The following is a 9,688-nucleotide window of genomic DNA, read 5'->3' as shown; positions in this document are numbered from 1 at the left end:
GGAGGGTGGGAGACATCAGAGAAGAAGAGAGAGTTTACAGCAGTCACTGGCCTTCAGTGAGAACCTCGGTCAGCCATTTCTGGGGCTAACGAACCCCCGTAACATCTAACGCAAAGACCAGCAGTGCTAACCAACCACAAATCAGAGTAAACCTCATTATAAAACAGAGCAAAAAATCCTTGTGTTGCTACTAGTACACAAAGCTTGGATAGAAATATGCTGGATAGAAACATAGAACACAGGACATAGAAACAAAAAACAACTCAAGGTAGAATGTTGTAAAGCCCCTAAAAAGAGAGGAAGAGAAATCTCCATCCATCCATCTTAGATATGTGTTATAGGGTGCACAGCCCTTTTCTGAGAGCTCTGGGTGATTAAGAGGGTAGGTGCGGTGTTCACGTGTTTGTTTACTGTATGCTGTACCACTTGCGTCATACATACATACATCTGCCTCCAGGAACAGAGCTCTGGGCCTCTCTGCAGCATTACTGAAAGTTTTCCTTGAGCAGACACATTTAAGAGGGTGTGTTGAGAGCGTGTAAGATTTTTAATCTCCCACTCTTTTCTGTGCCGTGGAGAAGGAAGAAGGACTTTTCCCACGGATGAGAACTCTTTTACAAGCTGCGCATCAGGAGGTTGAGAGGATCTGTAGGAGGCGTAAACAGCACCTCCTCCTTCAGCTATTTTTGACTGTTTGAAACGGCTATGTTTGCATTTCATAAGGAAATGATGGCAAGCCTCTATGTGATTTGTGCCTGTATGTGGGCTTATTAATGCACTGATCTGCGTGTGCGCGTGTGTGTGTGTGTGTGTGTGTGTGCCCCTGCGCAGGCACGTGTTGTATTAATTAATTTTTGTTCGCCGCACATCCCACTCACGCAAAGGTTTGCTGGAGCTGAGGTTCTCCTCCGCTGCTTTCGAGCCAAATATTCTTATTTACGCAACACCGGGCACACAGTACTACTGGAGAGAGGTATCGCTGACTGGAAGGACGACTCACCAAAAACAGCTGCTGCCCTATGGGAAAGTGCCACACGTTTAGGAGGAATACAGCGGTGATTAGGTCAACTGTGTCCCGCCGCAGCAGACTCCCAGCCGCAGTCCTGGGCTGACGCGGCTGTGCTGCATAATGAACGCATGTACGCGCGTGCGCATATCTGGATGTGTTGCAGTGCCTGCGCATGCAGGCTGTGCGTTCACAGGCGTGACTGCGCCGTGCTGTGCAGATTTAAAGCTGGGCAGCTGAGAGTCGTTTGGGGAAAGTTTTATGGGAAAAGAGTAATTGCTCCATTCCGTAGGACAGAAATGGAATAGGGGGAAAAAGGGGCCGGTTTTCAGATCTGCAGATGTTAATCAAGGGGACAGGTTTACAGTGTTTAAGCCAAGCAGGCCTTCATTTAAAGGGATAGGGATCCCTGCTCCCCCCACAGCCTGTTACCTACCCTCCATTTTCACAGGGAGAAATGTAGATTACAATTCAAAGCATAAGACAATCATTTGTCTTGTCTGGCAAGTGACCCAATCCAACCCCCCACCCTTTCAAGAATTTCACTTCCGGGGTGAAAGGGGTGCCTCAGAATTTTGATATTTTAACTGCATCCCGGCCCCTTCCCCCACCATACCGAAATATATGGGTAATCAAAATTTTGTTCAAAATGTCTTCGTGAACTACAGTCGCACAGAGAACTTTCAAATTCAGTTTTCAATTTAGCTGGAACCCTTCCTTATTTTCAGCTGCCATTCAGTGATTCTTTCAATGGAATAATGTGTGTTAGGAGAGGAAGTGTTGACTTCAGCCTGCCCTGTATGGCAGATATGACAATGCAGTTTTTTTAATGTCCTGTATCTTTCATAAAATGCCAGGCAGGGGACCCTGACCCAGAAGATCACTGTAATTCAGGCCACAGATCAGGCAGGTAGATTAGAGTTTTTCAGTTATATGGAATTACAGGCTATCAAATGGGTGTGCCTTCCAAATACTCCTCATAATAAAATCTGCAGTTGGCATGAATTGGCATTTAAAAAAAATAATTAAAAAAAACCACATAAATCCATACAGATACTACTAGTCTGAATACTCATTGGACTGATGATTTAACCAATTTTGGACTTGACAATCCGTGACTAAAGACTTGCAGATATTCTTTGGGTCAAGATCACAAATTCACCGTTTTGCCTGCTGTGAAAACAGACCCAGGGGTTTAAGAAAAGTGTTTATCATAGTGCCATTTAGCATGGACAGTAAAAGAATAAAATCCCCAGTGAGACTGATAATGCATGGTATGGTGTTATATCAGCCTATAACACCATATCTAAACCCACTGCTGCAATTGATCTCTGGCTTCAGAGAGTATGGGAGACATGGATTAGGGCAACCTTACTTCAACGGGTTTGTGTAACATCCAGGAGTGTTGCATGCATTACTTATGAACAAGCATTACCTATTGCCACATTCCATAGAAATCAGTGCGCGCCAGCTCTGTCCCTGCGAACAAGCCGTCTGGACCGAAATGCTGTAATGGCTTATCAATTACTGAAAGTAAAGCCTTATAAATCATACGGGCAAATCCGTTCATCCGTCAGTTCCCCTGAGGCGCGGGGGTGGTTATTGTGTGGGCTGAAAAAGCACAGTAATGCTGTTCATAGACTCGTTAATGTGGATTGTATGCATGCATGCACACATGCTCGCTTGTGAAAATTGATACAAGTATATAAGAATATAGCGAAGTTCCTTTGCTGAGGGCGAGCGAGAGCGAGAGAGAGCCTGTTAGGCTCTGACACTGTATTAATGGGGTCCCTTGAATCCCGAAGCTTGAACTATTTCAGAAGAACATAAACACGGGGCAACAATTTAGCTAATGGGTGTGAAGCTATAAATGTTGCATACGCTGCAATCTGTTGTGGAGTTAAAGGTGCAGATATTGGCACCTGCAGCACCTGGTGAATGCTTGGGATGGGGATGGAGGGCGGTCTGAGAACGCGCAATTTATGCCACAGCCAGCACCTCAAGGCTAAACTGTATCAATTATTAAAGCATTAAGAGTGTTATTAACCTCGCGGTGCCTGACTGGTTTCCTAATTGCCTGTCTTTAACAAATGATTTATGTTTGTTTTCCTGTTTTACCATCAAATAAATGAATGATTGCATGTTAATCGAAATGTTTGTCAACAATTTATGAAGCCCCTAAAGCAATTTGTTTGTGATTAATTGCAGCCAAAGAACTGAACAGAAATGGTGTTGTCTTAATCTGCACTTTGGTCCAACTCTAGAAAGTCATGCAACTTGGAGGTTGTTGTATATTTTGCATAAAACCTCAAATCATGAAAGCATCTTGTGTCAGGAAGTGTGAAGCTTGTTAATTCTTAATGAGCACGGTCTTGCATGTAATTCAAAATCTGGAATTGAACTGACAAAGAAATCTTTTCATCATGACAATGCTGAGCAGCATTGGTCTTCAGTGCTGTAGGTTCTTGTGGGGTGAAGGGAGCGCAAATATCAGTGTTCCTCACTGCAGTCCTGTGCAAATTAGGCCCTTTCTGTGGTTAGCGCTTATCAATTTTCCTTTTCCTTGAAATGTAATCTGTTTCTAAAAATCAAATTTCAGCAAAGAATTTTGATTGGATGCGTGATGGGCGAGAATGATTTTGGCAATCGGCTCGCTGCTTTTTAAATAAAGCACTCTGCTGAAAAAGACAGCTTCGTAAATATTCATGAACCGTTTGTGATTTCGTCTGCCCTGCTCGGAGAGGTCGCTGTGTGCGAATCTGAAACTGCTGGGCTGCATGTGGATGTGCGTCTGCACATGTTACTACATACAATGCAGAGCCAACAACGAGGATTCTGCATTGGAATCAGAGCCAACATATAGTAGAGATTACTACGTTGAGTTCGGAGCCAACAGAGAACTCCTCGCTCAGGAGGATTCCCACAATACATCCGAATCAGAGCCAACATTCATAGATTCCATCACTGAAGAGGTTAGCGCATACAAATTGGGGGGCTTTCTTGCCTTTTAATTGCTAAACGATACTTGAAAAGTGGGAAGGGAACCAAATGATCTAAATTCCTGCAAAGCAGAAACACTTGGATTGTTTAAAAAAAAAAAAAAAGCATGGAAATCTGTTTTAAGCAGTATGGCAACCCACTGATTAAGCTGGGGAATATGCTCAGAGCACAAACATTGGGAGAGGGAGGGAAGGGGAGAGGCGGGGGGGCAGGGGGGTGAGCCCCAGATTGTCGGAGGAGGGAGCTCCGGCTGCATGACAAGTGTGGCTCAGGTGCGGTTTGAAAAACAGAGAGAGAGAAACGGGATCCGCTCAGCCGAAAATAACAGGCCGACCCCGGCTAGGGGCAGCCGAGCCCCGCTGATACACCTAAACAGACGGGTGGATAGATGAAAAGGCATAAATAAAGCGCTGCTCGTATCGATGAGAGACGCTTGCCGCCCGAACGGCCGGAGTCTGCTCGGCCCGACGTCGGCACGCGGAGGAATGAGCTCGCCCGCACACGCTCGGTTCCCGATTACGAACCCCCCCCCCCCCCCGCCGCCACCCCGTCGAGCACGCCGCCGCTCCTTGGGACGCCTCCAGAAAATGAGATTTCTCACCCCGCCAGTTTCCTCTCCCACTTAGATGATTTTAGTAAATAAATAAACAGCCTTTCCCCGCAAGGCAGGAGAACAGGCCAAATGAACCTCCCTGAAAACGCGGCTTTAAAAATGGATAACATGCATTTTCAGAAAAATAAAATAAACGCATAAATCATAAAGCGCACAGTCCATGTGTTCTTTATGTGGGGTTGAAGTATATATCAATTTTGAATGTGTCACACGTTTGTGGTGTAAGCATTAAAAATACGCTATATAATTTATATAGTTATTCTTGGCAGGTTGTGGTGAGGAATGATGGAGCTTGGAGCTGAGCTGTCACACATGGTGTGTGGGGTCTATCTGCCATTTGATAAAAACGAGAACAAAGAGCTCTGGTAATCCTTCCTTCCCTCTCCAATTCAAGTTCTGTAGCATACAGAACAGAACCGAGTTTAATTATCCTAAAAAGCCTAGTCCTGTAAATGCAGTATTTTCTGTTGGATTGATCCAAAGCACTCATGTCGGAAGATTAGGTGGTAATGCAGGTTGTGGTTTCCATAATTCCAGTGTACCACTGGAATAAGCTGGAAATAAATGAAATGAACACCGCCAAATCAGCCACTGGGCCATCCGACTTCTAGCCCGGCTCAGATACGTTCAGCCAACATTACTACGCAATCCAGCTCCAGAAGAGTCTACCCATAGCTTGATTCATGGTGGAACCAAAAAAGGCTCTGTTCTTTCATACACATAAGACACCCAAATACGTAGTCCATTAATGCATGTTCAATTTATGACATAAACAGTATATGTAAATGTATAGTAACTATATAGTACATTTTGAACAATGCAAGGAACTTATTTTAAGTAATAGCTGTAGCATAGTATTCACGTTACCTTCATACGGCTACAAACTTCCTTGCAAAGTCCCACGGTGCATGATTTGAATGGGGTGATTCTTAAAGACTGATACCGTAGCCATTCAGTCGTCTGATTGCAACCTGCTGAGCCAATTGTTTACTAGGTTACTGCACGATTTGGTCAGGGTTTTTTATTAAATTAATTAATTTATTTTTTTTAAGATTGTGCTTTGCTGCATTGACTCACGCAGCTTTCCTTTCAAAATAAAAGTACGTGACGAACATTTTTTTTCTGGTACAATTTTTGCGGGGACAAGTTTCACTGGTACCAATATTGGGGGCACATATCCCCTCTGTCCTCCTCGCTTCCTATGCCGTCGTCTGTTTACGCTGATACGCGTTCCCTGAGCTAGGGGTTGCCAGAATGTTTTATCTCAAGGCTCTCATGTACTGACTGCCCTGTGGCTCCCCTGGGACTCCTTTATACGTCCCCGGGGGTCCTCGGACACTAGTTCAGGAACTCTGCTCAAATTGTCCACGCAGGTGGAATTCATTACTGGATACACCAAGCAAGCCAAAGCTCACAAACAAGTAGCGGAGTGCAGAGGCTTTGGCCCTACGAAGGCTAGCCGCGCGCCACAATCGGCACTGTTCCGTTCTGCAGGACTGTGCCTGTCCTTCGCACGACTGAAAGCTCAGCTGAACAGCTGTGCAGTCATCAAAGCAAAGTTTACCTTTTCTTTTTTAATGGGCAGATGAGGGATAAGAGACCTGAAATCTCCCATTTGCATGGCTGTCGAGCCCCATCTGTGGCGTGTGGCAGTGACAGCAAGGAATGTGTAAGCCTGAGCTGTAGAATCAGTGCAAAAAATGTGCAGCTCCAGTGTCTCTGTCTCTCGGTCTCTTTCTCTTTCGTGCTCTCCCTGTATGCAGAAAATAACTGAAGGACAATTCACATATAACAGGAGAAGACTTTGTTTTATAGAAAATGTAGTTCATAGTCTATAATTATTTACATTTTTTAACAGCTTAGCTTTAGAATTTTCTGTTTTTGTTTTTGCTTGAGGATGCGCTATACTATAATATAGCTTTTTAATGTATTGATATATAACATTTTTATGTATTAAAGTTACCTAAACTTTAGATTACTCAAGAATGGTGTTCCAGTCTGGGAAAATTGCTGATGACCTGTTGATCCATAGCTAGATAGATTTATTGCATTTTAAATTTTGATATTTGCATATTTTGAAAGTAACTGCAATCTCACGACATACATAAAATAACCTGAGTTACAGATATTATAGATCGTTCTAACTGCATGTAATCTGTTACTACCTCACTGATATTACTAACTAATGTAACTTTTGTAGGCCTCGATAATATGTAGTTAGCATTGTACTAAATGGTATATTTATTAAAGGTTGACACAGCTTAAATCCTAATTGTCAGCTTGACAGATATTGCTTATTACATTACTACATGTTGAATGTAATTTGAACATTTCAGGTAATCACTGCAGCAAAAATGGTACAAGAGATTTGTTCATTTATTTATGAGTTTATGAAAGATATTGATGTGTTGATTCTAAGGATAAAATAATTGAGCACAGTGGAATTCTAGAGTAAAAACCACCATGGCTGGCCTCTTGGATGTATGTTTTTGTTGCACCTTGTTATTTATTAAAATGTATCGTGCCATATTCACCTCGTAAGGCATTGGCGGATATACTTTCAATAAACTGTGGGGAACAATGCTAGGTTTTTAATTAGCTAAATGGAGTATTAGTGCTGACATGTTGGTTTCCCAAACCCATAGTCCTTCGTTCTTGAGATAGATAAGGATCTCCAGACGTGGAGAATTTATAGAAAGGCTACGAAAGGGTCAGACGACGGAATGTTTTGGTGTGACATTCGGTGAACGTCAGCATCTCACATTCACGGGGTCAACCACGAAATCCGGTGGGTATAGAACCCCCATGGGAACCATGTTCTTCACGATGAGCACGAGTAATGGCAGAGACTTTGCGACTCTGGAGGAGACACTGTTAAAGCAGAAAAGAACAGACTTATACTTTTATAACGCGTACCACACACCCACAGGTGAGAGGCCGTTTATGGAGGAGGTGAGAAGAGGGATTACGCTGTCTCAGGTGGTGGGAGGGGGAGATATTTATACACACCAGGCCCACCCACACTTTGCGTTTCTTCCTGCAAACTTTCTGTCACATTATCTTATTTCTCCTTTGTTTTCTCAGGGCACCCTAACAATATTGTTTGCAACCCTTACAAATGTATGAAAGGCTGCTCAGCTCCTCCTCTACAGTGTGTCACACATCAAAGCATCTGTGACAAGGAGCGACACACTTCACTTAATGAATTATTCATTTTTCTCATTCAATTTTTTATCATCTCGACAAGTAAAACCCCCCAACTCCCCACTGGGCATCTGTATGAGCTTTCTTCTCATCTGTTTCCAGAAAGGGAGAGATTTTCTTTCATTGTTGTTATTGGTGTTCGATTATTTATTCATCTTTGGAAAATGGATGAATAATAAAATGTTATGCCATTTGATTCACTTGGCTTGAAATTGCTTAGAATCCCCAAATTTAATTTCAATCAGTCATGCAGTACTAGTCAATTTTAACTGATCACAGAAAATATTTTTTTAAATAAAATCATATGCTGTAAAGCCTGTAATGACTGCTTTAAAAAAAAAAAAATCAGTGTTAGCTGGACTGTAATATCTGAATGTTGATGACATTAAAAAACTGAAACATTTATCCCATCCCCTTTCAAATGGAGTATATTTTTTCAATTTCAGTTTTTTTTAATAAAAAATTGGCTCGCTTCAAGGCAGTAAACTATAGATGTGAACATGACTCACAACTGGAATATTTTGTAAAGAACATATGTCAATAAGTATGAAATGGGATACAATAAATATGACCAAATACCCAGAATGGCATACATTTACAAAATGGTTAAGAGAGACACTATAAAATCTTGATCACATTCTCTCCAGATTTTCTGTGGTCCCTTGAAATAATGTCACTCCCTCTCCATAGTTCATTTCCCTGTGCCTCCATGGCCAGGTAGTTTTAATACCTTAGGCCCACTTATGGACTCTCTGATCTATCACTTTGCCCTTCCTGGCGCAAAACCTGGCAATGACAAATTACCAGGCAAATACAGCAACGATGAAACGAGTTTGACACACGATAAAGAGACTATGGGCTATAATGGAATGTGTTTGACAAATGATAAAATGAGTATGACATGACAGAAAAGAAACAGAAGGTCATGAAATGATTATGACATGTAATGACAATGACATATTCTGCTCTCCAAATGCTGTGTGATTAAGTGGTGACAGCATGATCTGTAATGAGCCTTCATATTAAAGACCTAAATGTATAATTTAGTCCAAAATTTGAGATAGGTCATTAAGAGGACATAAAAAAGCTCTGCTTGACATCCACACCCCGGTAGATTCTAAGTATCCAGGTGCACCTTATTCACAGGAACAGGCAGGTACTGTACAGAATTCCACGAATTGACATGAATTGCTACAAAGCATTTATCGGACCTATCATTTATGAGAAAATGATTCTTAGAATTGTGACAAAATTTGCTGATTCTGATTCGCAAGTCAGCTGGGCAGGATGGGGATGGGGTTTTTTTAAGTTTTTTTAGAAAGGACCTTGCTTGTCATCATTTAGCTTAGTTCACCGTGTTCCTTCCTATGCCTCCCTACTCTTGTACTTTTTGATTTTCTTCAGTGTTATCCCCTAGGTTGTCTCGCTGCGCAGAGACCAACTGTCTACCCTGCGTGTGTTTCCAGGTTCCCTGTGGTTGGAGGCATGGCATTGCAAACACAAAAACAAGCAGCTGCCAGCAAAGTGCTTGTCACACATACGGCTGGCGCAGAGCTAATAGAACAGAGGCCTCGGGGTGGTGTCAGCATGTCTAAACTTACCGCCATTGCCTTGGTGATCAGCAACCGTATGCCTGCTCCCAGAGACAGTGAGTGGTGGCGAGTCCACAGACTTTTTTAGGATTCAGCACGGGGGCTGTTTTACATGTTGCTCAGTCAGTACCAGGCTTCTAGTCTCCCCCCTTTCTCCCTCTCTCTTTCTTTTAAAAAGTCTCCCTTTTTCTCTTGTTCCCCCCCCCCGCCCCAACTCTGTTTTTCCCCTCTGTTTCTCACTCTCACTGCTTTGTTTCATCCTATATGTATGTA

Source organism: Anguilla rostrata, chromosome 18 (assembly GCF_018555375.3).
Source record: "Anguilla rostrata isolate EN2019 chromosome 18, ASM1855537v3, whole genome shotgun sequence".
Taxonomy (NCBI): Eukaryota; Metazoa; Chordata; class Actinopteri; order Anguilliformes; family Anguillidae; genus Anguilla; species Anguilla rostrata.
This window is presented reverse-complemented; position numbering follows the sequence as displayed.